The sequence below is a fragment of the Macaca fascicularis genome, chromosome 11 (assembly GCF_037993035.2).
Source record: "Macaca fascicularis isolate 582-1 chromosome 11, T2T-MFA8v1.1".
Taxonomy (NCBI): Eukaryota; Metazoa; Chordata; class Mammalia; order Primates; family Cercopithecidae; genus Macaca; species Macaca fascicularis.
The window spans coordinates 75,366,648-75,379,055 of record NC_088385.1 but is presented as its reverse complement, the minus strand read 5'-3'; the positions used below and the strand labels follow the sequence as shown (position 1 = coordinate 75,379,055).

Sequence of the window (12,408 nt, the reverse complement as noted above, 5' to 3'; positions counted from 1 at the left end):
CACAAGGGCATTCTGTCTATAGATGAGCGGTCAGGTATACAAAACAAGTATTAAAACCAAAAAATAGGCTTAAAAGTAATTATTATCTAATCCATTACCATGACCAAAAGTTGAATAGACTGCTCAGAGAAGACTACAAAGAAGTTAAACTTAAATTGATTATATATTAATAAGAGATTTTAAGATAAAGCACATGAAAACATTGCTTCACATTTATCTCTGGCTCCCATTCCTGTTTCCAAAATATAAACAAAATAAATCAAAGAAGACATTAAACACTGACAGCAAAGCATGGTAAAATGAGTAATACAAAAAGAATACATCAGACAGTTGGGAATATTTTAATAATAGCGTTTTCAGATAAATCTGGATATTGGTCTTTGACACTACACCAAAACTCAGCAATTAGTTGCAATGTGGAACAGGATACCTTATTGATAAACTTTATGTTCTCTATAACATTAAAATCCATTGGTCTAGCACATTTTGGAAAGATTTCTTACCCATGTATGATTTTTATAATACTATGAATTCATCATTTGGAAATACTGACTCAGTTATGCACATAATCAAATAATGACAGATTTCATTATATACTTACAGCAGCTGATACAAGCTTTCTAAAATTTTTGCTTAAAATCTAGGAACTTTATCATTGACCATAAATACTATCACTATTTTCCCTAAAGCAAAGGCTCACTGTTTTCAAGAAAATGTCAGCCTAATGCCCAAGTCTGGCATTCTTTTAAGCAAAAATGGCATTATATGAAAAAATGACTGCTTCAGCGTGTGACTCAATCACACAAATGCTTTCCCTAGAAACAACCATTATATTTCAGTATGCTGCAAAGTGTTTTTGTTTTGTTTTTTGAGACAGCGTCTTCCTCTGTCACCCAGGTTGAAGGGCAGTGGCACAATCAGAGCTAACTGCAGCCTCCAACTCTTGGGCTCAAGAGATCCTCTCACCTCAGCCTCCCAGAGTAGCTGTAGGTGTGCATGACCACGCTGGCTTTTTTTTTTTCTTTAATAGGAGAGACAGGCTCTCACTACATTGCCCAGGCTGGACTCAGCCTCCCAAAGTGCTGGGAGGCTTGCTGTCCGTGGTCTCGCCAGTGTTTTAAGCATACTTCCCATTTTGCTGAGTATATTATAAAGATGTGTACAAAGGTAGAGATTTAGTTAAAAATTTTTTTACTTCTTCATCAAGAGCATTTAGGTGAAACTTAAAAAACTGTGAGTGCATGGCAGTGAATAATACAATGATTATAAGCACAGTGGAGTACTCTAACCTGGTTTATTCTGAAGTGCCAGAAGTTTTATCCACCACTGTTTTTACACTACAGGTATGTCACTACAGAGAAAAGAGCAAAGAATGTCTCAGCATTATAAAAATAGTTTTGCACTTGTACACTCCCCAAAAAAGTCTAGGGGACCTCCAGGATTCCTTGGACCATACTTTGAAAATACTGATCTGGGTAATTCCTTTGTTAGACTAATCAAAAATCACATTTATTAGTTCTTATTCATACTTCAATGGGAATCTTAAGCAATGCTATAGGATAATAAAAGCTTTATAGGGCCAGGCAAGGTGGCTCACACCTGTAATCCCAGCACTTTGGGAGGCCAAGGCAGGCAGATCACAGGATGAGGAGTTTGAGACCAGCCTGGCCAATATGGTGAACCCCCATCTCTAAGAAAAATACAAAAAAAATTAGCCAGGCATGGGGGCGCAGCTACTCGAGAGGCTGAGGCAGAACTGCTTGAACCCGGGAGGCAGAGGTTGCACTGAGTGGAGATCATGCCACTGCATTCTAGCCTGGGCGACACAGTGAGACTCCATCTCAAAAAAAGAAAAAGAAAAAAAAAAAAAGCTTTATAAAACAAGAACTAATATGGCTGGTTGGGAAGTGGTGGCGGGCAGATTACTTGAGCTCAGGGGTTCAGACCAGCGTGGGCAACATGGTGAGACCCCATATCTACAAAAAATACAAAAATTAGCTGGGCGTGGTGGCATGCACCTGTAGGCCCAGGTACTTGGGGAGCTGAGGCTGGAGAATGGCTTGAATCTGGGAAGTTGAGGCTGCAGTGAGCAAGTCTGTGCCACTGCACTCCAGCCTGGGTGACAGAGTGAGGCCGTCAAAATAAATAAATAAATAGTACAATACTATATTATTGTATGGTTTATAAAATATTTACAAATAATACTGCATTTGATCCTCAACAACTCTAACAACAGTATGTCATCATTCTCACTGAGGAGGCAGAGGCTGGAAAGCTTCAGAAGGAAAGTACACATTTTGCTTTAAAAAAAAGTCATTGTAGTGATTGGATTACGGATGATATTAGTTTTCTTTATACTTTTCTATATTCTAAACACTAATAAGAAAATCAAAAAGACATGTTTGAACTCAGCCAATCTTATAAACACAAATTCAGTACACTATCTCAAGTTTGTTAATTTCAAGAGCAGTAGAAGAAAATAACAGATAACATACATTATATATCTCATCCTTATCCCTCAATTCAAGATTCCAGAGGAATTCCTGCATTTTGCTATTGTATTGAAGAACTTATGGATAACTTAAAATCTTAGAAGCATGAGCCACAAATATATTAGAGCACAATGTTGTAATAGGATTCCACATTCTAACTGCAACTTTAAAACACAAGGTAACAAACAGCTGGATGCAACATACATACCTTTTGATGCATAAAAACTAAGTAAAAATAGATTTTATATATAGTCCTTATTTTATTGATACCCTTTCAGTTCTATTAACTGAGAACTTAGAACTTAGAAACTTAGAAAGTCCCTGAATTTAGTATAAAGTAACTTTGGAAAATATATTCTAATGTAAGAAGGATAAATTTTAGAATACACAGATAACTATAATTTCATTTTACCCAGCATTTTCCATTTCCTCTCCAAAAGCTTTCACCAAAAATTGCAGGTAGAGGCAATCCACCACTTCGGCAATTAGTTCACTGTATATTTTTAAAATAAAGTTACTTAGTGAAATGCTGGGCCAGGCACAGTGGCTCATGCCTATAATCCCAGCACTTTGGGAGGCCAAGATGGGCAGATTCCTTGAGCCTACGAGTTTGAGGTGAGCTTGAGCAACGTGGCGAAACCGTCTCTACAAAAAATACAAAAACTGGCTGGGCACCGTGGCTCACACCTGTAATCCCAGCACTTTAGGAGGCCGAGGCAGGTGGATCACCTGAGGTCAGGAATTCGAGACCAGCCTGACCAATATGGTGAAACACTCCCTCTACTAAAAATACAAAACTTAGCCGGGTGTGGTGGTGTACGCCTGCAGTACCAGCTACTCCGCAGGCTGAGGCAGAATTGCTTGAACCTGGAGGCGGAGGTTGCAGTGAACTGAGATTGCGCCACTGCACTCCAGCCTGGGGGAGAGAGCCAGACTCCATTTCAACAAAAAAAAAAGAAAAAGAAAAAATTAGCCAGGCACAGTATTCCCAGCTACTCTGGAGGCTTAGACTGGAGGACTGCTTAACCCCTGGAGGCGGAGGAGGATGTGGTGAACTGAGATCGTGCCACTGCACTCCAGCCTGACAGACACAGCCAGACTGTCTCAAAAAAAAAAAAAAAAAAAAAAAAAACCGCCAGGTGCAGTGGCTCACTCCTGTAATCCCAGCACTTTGGGAGGCCGAATCGGGCAGATCACGAGGTCAGGAGATCGAGACATCCTGGCTAACATGGTGAAACCCCGTCTCTACTAAAAATACAAAAAATTAGCCAGGCGTGGTGGCGGGCGCCTGTAGTCCCAGCTACCCGGGAGGCTGAGGCAGAAGAATAGCGTGAATCCAGCAGGCGGAGCTTGCAGTGAGCCAAGACTGTGCCACTGCACTCCAGCCTGGATGACACAGCAGGACTCCGTCTCAAAAAAAAAAAAAAAAAAAAAAAAAAAAAGAAGATCCAAATTATTTATTAGAGTTTTTAATGGATGCTCTCTTCCTTTATTCAGTCTATTTGCACAACAGTCAAAAAACATTTAAACACAGTTAAAAAACACAACAGTTAAAAAATAATCCCCCAGTACTGGAAAAAAAAATCACAACTTATGAGATCAGAATTCAGTTAAAATGTAAAAGGTTTCACTGATATATACATATGTGTATATATATAAAGTAGTGTAACTACAAAAACATAAAGTAAAAGTAATTACAAGTTTTAGGAAATGGTTTGATATAAAACTCAAACTCACAATATTAAATAATTACTCTCTGTGGTCAGAGAGAGAGATTTGTAACTTAAAAGAACATTTCTAGTATGCAGGCACCTCATATAATCAAGTAATTTTTTTTTTCTGACAGTCTCACTCTGTTGCCCAGGCTGCAGTGCAGTGGAGCGATCTCGGCTCACTGCAACCTCCACCTCCCAGGTTCAAGGGATTCTCCTGCCTCAGCCTCCCAAGTAGCTGGGATTAGACACCTCCCACTACGCCCAACTAATTTTTTGTATTTTGAGTTGCATACTGATATTACAAAATATAGTCTTCCTGTACAATAAAAACCAGATGGAAATTCTGCAATTCATACTGTAAATATTTTTACTTTAGGGAATTTAAATTTAAAAAACTGGTACATTTCCCCTTTATTTTCATAAGTTTTAAGGTTCTTTGGAAACAGTTTTAAAAATTTTGACCCTCTACTAATTCAAAGGAAAAAAAATCTTTCTAAATCACTATATAATCAGTTGCTACTGTACCCTTGATTTGACCAACATTAGGAATAAATAGTCTAGTGTTAAGAAATACAGAATGTGATACTATTTTTTGTTGCTAGTGAATTTTAAAAAGTGATGTTTTTAAGGCAGCACAAAAGTTCCTGAAAACTTCTCTTGTTTAAAATAGAAACTCTCTATGACCAAAGAGATTTGTTTTAGAATCCGGTGCTCAACTGGGTTCAAAGTACAACAGATTATATACAAGTCAGTTTTTACTGCAAATGGATAAATTCATCTATTCTTTGTAGCTGCTTCCACTGTGCTCATGAGATTTACAAAGAACTTAAGACCTCAAATGGTAACTAGTACCTTTCAATACCATTACAAAACATCTATGAACACAGAAAAACATTAGCTTCCAGAGCCATAATACAGTACTCCTGTTTATAGATTACTGAACTAAAAATTTTGTCCAATGTTACAATGAATCATTGCATCAGCCAAAATGTCTTAACTTGTTCTAAAAGAAATTTAATTTGAAAAGGTTAACAAAAACTTCAGCCTAATCTCTTAGACCATGGAGTCCTCAATGACAGGAGGGGGAAGAACACCCAGGGCATATTTTTAGTCACAATCTATGTCTTACAAAGTTTAAGAAATATTAACTTTACCTAACTTTTTTATAGAGTGAACATGTGACATCACTGTTATAAAACAGCAGTAAATAGCTAAATCATAAATGCTAAATTACTCCTAGTGCCAGTCAAATCTAGACACTGCAGATCAATACCCAACCTCCTCTTTAGCAACACAAACATACAGAGAAACAGTTATTTTACATATTTAAGGAAATGATGCAAATCACTAAGATCTGCCTGACAGTCGATAATAAAACAGCCTATTTAAATACTTATGGGGAAAAAGTAAATGGACACCTAGTAAAATCGGTCAAATTCTCTGTATCAGATCCACTTTCAGATTTATTTCACTACCTCAATAAATATTTATCGAATACCTACAACAAAAGGCAAAGAAACCTGAACGTGAGTTTTTCATCCAAATCTTAGACTGCATTTAAAATAACATGTCTAATCAGTTACCATGTTATCAATCTCTGCATAGACCTTTCACCAATCTTGAATTAGAGAGGAAGATACACTTGAAAGGATCCTTACAAAAATGGATCTAGTTATTTTAACGATTAATTCTTTGCTATACCCTTCTTACATGGTGGCTCTTTATTATGGGAGAGGGTCACTTTACCTTTCTACAGCTAAGAGAAAATACTGGAATTCTGAAAAGGATTGAGGATAAAACGAAAATTAGTTTGTCAAGTAAAAGAGATTCCAAAGCCAATATGGAAATGTTTCTTTTTAAAGGCTTACACTGTTCTCTTCAAGTATCCTCTCTTTGAATGTTCATTACCATTAATCCCTAAATTCAAACGCTAACCATTACTCTGTGCCCAGGCAAAGCTATAGGAAGAAGAATACCGTGAAGAATGAAATGGATCAAGTCCCTACTCTCATGGTACTTACATTTAACTGGTGTTGTATGTCTATTGCAAGGCACCATGCCAGTGCTTTAAGGCATACAAAAGAATATATATCTTGTGGTTGGGGTTTACAATACAATGGAATAAATAATATATAATGGTAACAAGAGGCAGGAAGTAATGTGTGTCATAGAAGGTAAGAGATACGTCTTTTATGCGGTCAGGGGTAAGGGGGAGAACGTAAAAGAGAGCAGAGCAATCATTTTCTTTTTTCGTTTTCTTTCTTTCTTTTTTTTTTTTATACAGGGTCTAGCTCTGTCACCCAGGCTGGAGTACAGTAGTGTAATCTCGGCTCACTGCAGCCTTCAGGTTCAAGCGATTCTCGTGCCTCAGCCTCCCAAGTAGCTGGGATTGCAGGCGTGTGCCACTACGCCCGGCTAAATTTTGTATTTTTAGTAGAGACGGGGTTTCACCATGTTGCCTAGGCTGTTCTCGAACTCCTGACCTCAAGTGATCCGCCTGCCTCGGCTCGGCCTCCCAAAGTGCTGGGATTACAGGCGTAAGCCACCACGCCCGGCCAGAGCAATCATTTTCATGCCCCATATCACATTTTGAAATTAAGTTAGTTTAGTATTGGTTCTTCAGTTGTATTTTGATACCTGGCATATTAGAAACAACAAACTGGTTACATGTGTTCCAATGATTTACTTTAGGACTTCCTCAGATAAGGCAGCTTCACAATTTATTGTCAATGTCAAACAAGGAAATGCAAGTGAAAACACCTAATGCAGTACAGATTAAAAGCACAGATGGGCTCAAATAAGACTATCATTCAGGCTCTGTGTGCTTAAAGTTATTTAATCTGAGTATCAGTTTCCTTACCTAAAACCTGAGGATGAAACTACCCAAGTGGTGTTTCCTCCTATTTGACTAAGGTACCCACTTTTAGAAAGTGCGATATGGGAAGAATATTCTTTGTAAGATGATAATTCACTATCTTTCTCCAGGTTGTCTCTTACGGATAGACTACTGTCCTAAAGGTCAGTGGACCCACTAATTGGTTATCTTATCTAGACCTCAGTTTCCTCCTCCATAAAATGACAGGGTGGGACTGGATGATCTAAATAGTCCCTTCCGGCCCTTAAAAAGTCCCATGACTCCACTATGACTCAAAAATACTATTTCAAGAGTCAGCTTTTAAGAGTAATATGGGCTTGAAGTTAAATGAATGTCTCCCTTTTCTATTTATATAAGTTACTTCTTGTTAAGATATGGTCTTGTTGAGCAAGTCCAAATAGTATTCTAATTACAAAAAAAGAGAGTTCAAAAGTAAATTTACGAGTCAGAGCTTTAAATTGTTAAGTACTCGACATATATTAGATGCCGCCAGCAAAACCAAAATCCAATTAGACGGAATTAATTTTAAAATACTAAAATCACAATCTTCATTTAGTGTCAACTTTCTACCCGTAAAAATGTGATTTCCCGTTACTGCAACACACAACTGCTTCTATTCATACCAATCAGAAGTTACACGGCCAAAACGTTTTTCTAAACTATTAAAGAGAGTGGGAAGAGGGGGTAAAGCGAAGGGGAAGGAATCCATCTGCTTTAACTTGCAAGAATGATCTTTTCTCCAAAAGACATCAGTGTTTTTCAGAAGAAAACTCCGGAGGGCCCGGTTCATTGGGCGTAGTTTTAAATAAAATTCATGGCGCTGATAGTTTTAGGATTAGACACCCAGAGATGGCGAAAAAGAGAAGAGGACAAACTTCCTGGATTTTCTCTCCCTCTGTAAGATAAAGAGATTTCCTCTTGCTGACGAAGGGAAAGGCCCCTTTAACAGTTTTTCTCTGCACGGTGGCTGCTGCCAGACTAGGTGGGGCTCCCTCCGCTGCCTTCCTCCTGCCACTTCCCGCAACAAATGGAGCAAGCCAGCCCCGTTTCAGGCAAACTTTTTCCCTGTCAGGCTCAAGCCTGCGGGGCGCAGGGGAGTGGTTTCCTCCGAAGGCTCCTCTCCCTAGCTCGGGGCTAGGGGAAGCTGGGTCTTCGCAAAGGACAACTTTATGGTTTCCGTTCTAACTTCCACCCATACCACGGAGGGAACCCAGGCGACAAGCGAGGGGACTCGGGGCGGGGAGCGAGTCTTCGGGGGAGCCGGCGGGGAAAGGAGGGCGGCGGGAGAAGCTGCGGCGGCCGCGGGCTGAAGAGAGCGGGCGGGTGGGGGGGTCCTCGGGCTCTCACTTCCTCCGCCATATTTCAGACATTTGACCCCTTCCGCAAAGCGCGCTGTTCCCCCGCGGCGGCGGCGGCGGCTCCTCCTCGCCGGCCCGCAAGGCAGCGCGCTAGCCGGCCGGGCGCCTGGCCCTCGCGCCACCTGCCGCGCGCCAAGGGGCTGCCGCCGCCGGGGCCCCTGACCGCCGCTCCCGGCCCGCGCCTCGCCGCACCCCACCCGCTCCCCTCAGCCGGCGCCCGGCCCCCGCCCCGCGCGGCCGCCACCGCCGCTTCCCTCAGCGGCCACGCACTCACTCTGCGAACCTCTCACGCTGTCACCGGGTCCCCGCAGCCAGCGTCGCCCCGCGCTCCCTCCGGGTCGCTACTCTCGGCGCCACGGCGATCCTGCCGCTGCCGCCGCCGCTCCGGCTGGTTTACACGCCTGACTCTGGGCGAGGTTTGGCGATGTCGCCTTGACGTCAGGCGTTCAGCCTCGCTCCAGCTTCCGCCCGCGGGCGGGGCGCGCGGGTGCACGGCCCGGGAAGGGGCGGGCCCTAGGGGGCGGGGCGAGGGGGAATCGAGGGGGCCTGGCCGCCGCGCGACGGGTCCTCGGCGCCGGCCTCTCGCCGGCCTGCGGCGCAGCCGGATAGCAGGCCCTGCCCACGGGCCCCTTAGCTGCCTCTGGGCGACCTGAATGCCGAGGTTCTCTCTAGCTGCGCCGCGCCTTCAGGCTCGCTTCCCCAGGATGTCTGGTGGGCGGAATCCGCGCGTCGGTGTTCCTGACCCTGGTAGGTTCCAGTGGAACCCTCCGAAACCCAAAAAGCGCCGCCTCTTAATGCAAACTGTAGTCACCGACTCGTCCAGTCTGTTGGTATTCGCGTCGTCCTTTGTGCTGGGCAGTAACCGAGAAGTAACGGAGAGCGCGCAGTTCCTACACCTAGAACTCCCTGAGGGAGCCCGAGCCAGCAAGTCTTTCCATTCTTGAGATGCCTTTTCTCCGGGATTGACAAGTATTTCATCCATTGGTGTCTTAACCCGGGCGAACTCTTTCCAAATTACCCTGCCAAACGCAGTTATCAAAACTATGATTTCCAAATAAGTTTGTACCCTGCACCTAAACCAACGCCATTTATATAACTAAAATAAATTGAGTATTTAAATGCGTGGCCTGGACGCTTTATTCACTTCACAGGATTACGCATAGGCAGGTAGGTTTATTGTGTGACTTCAGGGCACCAGAAAACACTCTCTGTTTCAAAATGCCTCCTTCCAAAAAGGGCGGGAACTTAACACGGGAACTTACCATTTTTACCCTTAGTACAAGAAACTTACCAGAACTTTTTCTTGAAGCAGTTTTGATGGACGAAGAGATTAAGAGAGCAAAGTGCAGGAAAAAGTGGGGCTTGAGGATCATTTAAGACTAATTTTGTTGGTTCATAATTTAATTAGGCCCGGTACAAATTATTCTTGAAATAAATCTTCATAAACGTTGATAAATTTGGAAGATAAATGGAATGTGACTAATTTCACTCCTTTTAAGAATATGTAGTGATTCAAAACTAAGCTAACCTGAGTTAAACGAATAGATGAGAATGAATTATAACAGTTCTCTGTGTTTTATAATGTTTTACAATTTAGGTTAATTGAATGTATTACCTACTTCGATAATTTCTATTTCCTTAGGAAAATATTTTTTAAAAAATTATTTACTGTCTGCATTTATTGTGTATACAACATGATCATTTCAAGTAATGTATACATTATGGAATGGTTAAATCTAGCTAATTAACATATTACCTCACAGAGTTACTTTTTATTTATTTCTTTTTTTTTGAGAGTCTTGCTCTGTCACCCAGGCTGGAGTGTAGTGGCATTATCTTGGCTCACTGCAACTTCTGCCTCCCAGGTTCAAGCGATTCTCTTGTCTCAGCCTCCCAAGTAGCTGGGATGATGGGCGCACACCACCACGCCCAGCTACTTTTTAGTAGAGACGGGGTTTTACCGGGTTAGCCAAGATGGTCTCGATCTCCTGACTTCAGATGATGCGCTCGCCTCAGCCCCCCAAAGTGCTGGGATTACAGGTGTGACTCACCGCGCCGGCTGAGTTAGCTTTTTTATTTTATTTTTATTTTAATTTTTTTTTGAGACAGAGTTTCTCTCTTGTTGCCCAGGCTGGAGGGCAGTGGCGTGATCTCGGCTCACCACAACCTCTGCCCCACCGGGTTCAAGCGATTCTCCTGCCTTAGCCTCCGGAGTAGCTGGGATTACAGGCATCTACCACCACGCCTGGCTAATTTTGTATTTTTAGTAGAGATGGGGTTTCTCCGTGTTGGTCAGGCTGGTCTGGAACTCCTGACCTCAGGTGATCTGCCTCCCGCGGCCTCCCAAAGTGCTGGGATTACAGGCGTGAGCCACTGCGCTGGGCCTTGAGTTAGCATTTTTTTATGAGAACACGTAACATCCATTCTTTCAGAAAACGCTTTTTTTTGTTTGTTTGAGACGGATTCTCACTCTGTCGCCCAGGCTGGAGTGCAGTGGCGCCATCTCAGCTCACTGCAAGCTCTGCCTCCCGGGTTTACGCCATTCTCCTGCCTCAGCCTCCCGAGTAGCTGGGACTACAGGAGCCCGCCACCTCTCCCGGCTAGTTTTTTGTATTTTTTAGTAGAGACGGGGTTTCACCGGGTTAGCCAGGATGGTCTGGATCTCCTGACTTCGTGATCCTCCCGTCTCGGCCCCTGAAAGTGCTGGGATTACAGGCTTGAGCCACAGAAAGCCCTTTTTAAATGAAAGTTTCAAAGGCAAATTTCAGAGCAGTCCGTTGGAATTATTGTAACTTCTCAAGGAATGAGTGAATTACAAATAAATTTGACTTTACTAACTTCAATTATTGCATAAAAATTTGATAACTGAAAGTCTGAAACTTTGAGCTCACAGAAGTGTTACCTGGGAACACTGTGCTTTTTCTTTCTTTTTTTAGAAAAACTCTTTGTCCTTTGGGCAATTGATTTTTTTTTTTTCCAGAAAGAAATTGGTTTTAGAAAATGGAAGCTAGAATTTTTTGAGTTTGAGAGAACGTGTGAAATAATCTATTTAATTAAAAACACGTTTTCTCTTATTAGACTGGAAATCATTGTATTCATATTAAACTGTTATCACTATGCAGAGAATACCATAATCTGCATCTCTTAGAACTGAACTCACTTTTTAGTTTGAGCCTCTTTTCCTATTTATTTCCTTGACTTCTTCTCCAGGATATTCCACTGGCAATTTGCACTGGTCGTGTGTGCAAACTGAACTCATTGTCTTTGTAATCAAACCAGTTTCTTTTCCTTTTCCTTTTCCTTTGTGAATTGTATCACCATCTTTTAAATTACCCGATCTTCAAGCCTGACACTTACCTCTCTGCTTTTCTTAAATAATCCATCCATTGGCATATCTATTAGACAGTAATTCTACAAGGTCTTTCATTGTGTTTCCTCTTTTCCATTTCAACTAAGATCATACTTTTAGTATGGTCTTTAGTTGCCAAATTTAGTGTGGTTTTCAGTATGGTTTTTATTTGCCAAATTTAGGTTGGCACAAGTCATCTCCAGGACCTTTGCAGCCTGGTGGCCTCCAATCTGTTCCTGCTGTGATCCATTCTACACGTTGTTGCCAGATGATTATCTTAAAGCATACCAGGCAAGTCACACCCTTCTTCAAAGAGCCTTCAATTACTCCCCTATTCTACCAAAATAAAATTAAAATCCTTGTGTCTCACCTTTTCCTTTCACTTAAAACTGATTTACAGTCAGAATGGACAGTGGACTTTCCATCTTGCCCAAATAATTTGCTTCCCCATCTCTCTGTTGTGCATAGGTGAATGATTTCCTCTGCCTGGAATGCCCCTTCCCATTCCATCTCATTCTGGAAATACCTTGCCCATTATTCTAGGTTTATCTACTTTCTCTTAAGAATGAGCTTCTTGACTGGGCACAGTGGCCTATAATCCCAGCACTTTGGGAGGCAG

At 42.0% G+C, this 12,408-nt stretch overlaps 1 protein-coding gene across 20 annotated transcripts in view; it reads right to left on the bottom strand.

Annotated features, from left to right (window-relative positions):
- Window positions 1–8,860, bottom strand: part of RAP1B (RAP1B, member of RAS oncogene family) — a 50,468-nt gene extending 41,608 nt beyond the window's left edge. For 11 of the 20 annotated variants that reach the window (XM_045365580.3, XM_045365583.3, XM_065524551.2 and 8 more), the window contains exon 1: window positions 8,724–8,860. The gene's annotated coding sequence lies outside the window, so the exon portion shown is untranslated. Of the gene's footprint in view, window positions 1–1,289; window positions 1,352–8,714 lie in introns of those variants that run through there. The other 9 variants (XM_045365582.3, XM_045365584.3, XM_045365581.3 and 6 more) reach the window with 3 other exon arrangements.
- Between the last annotated feature and the right edge of the window lie 3,548 nt (window positions 8,861–12,408).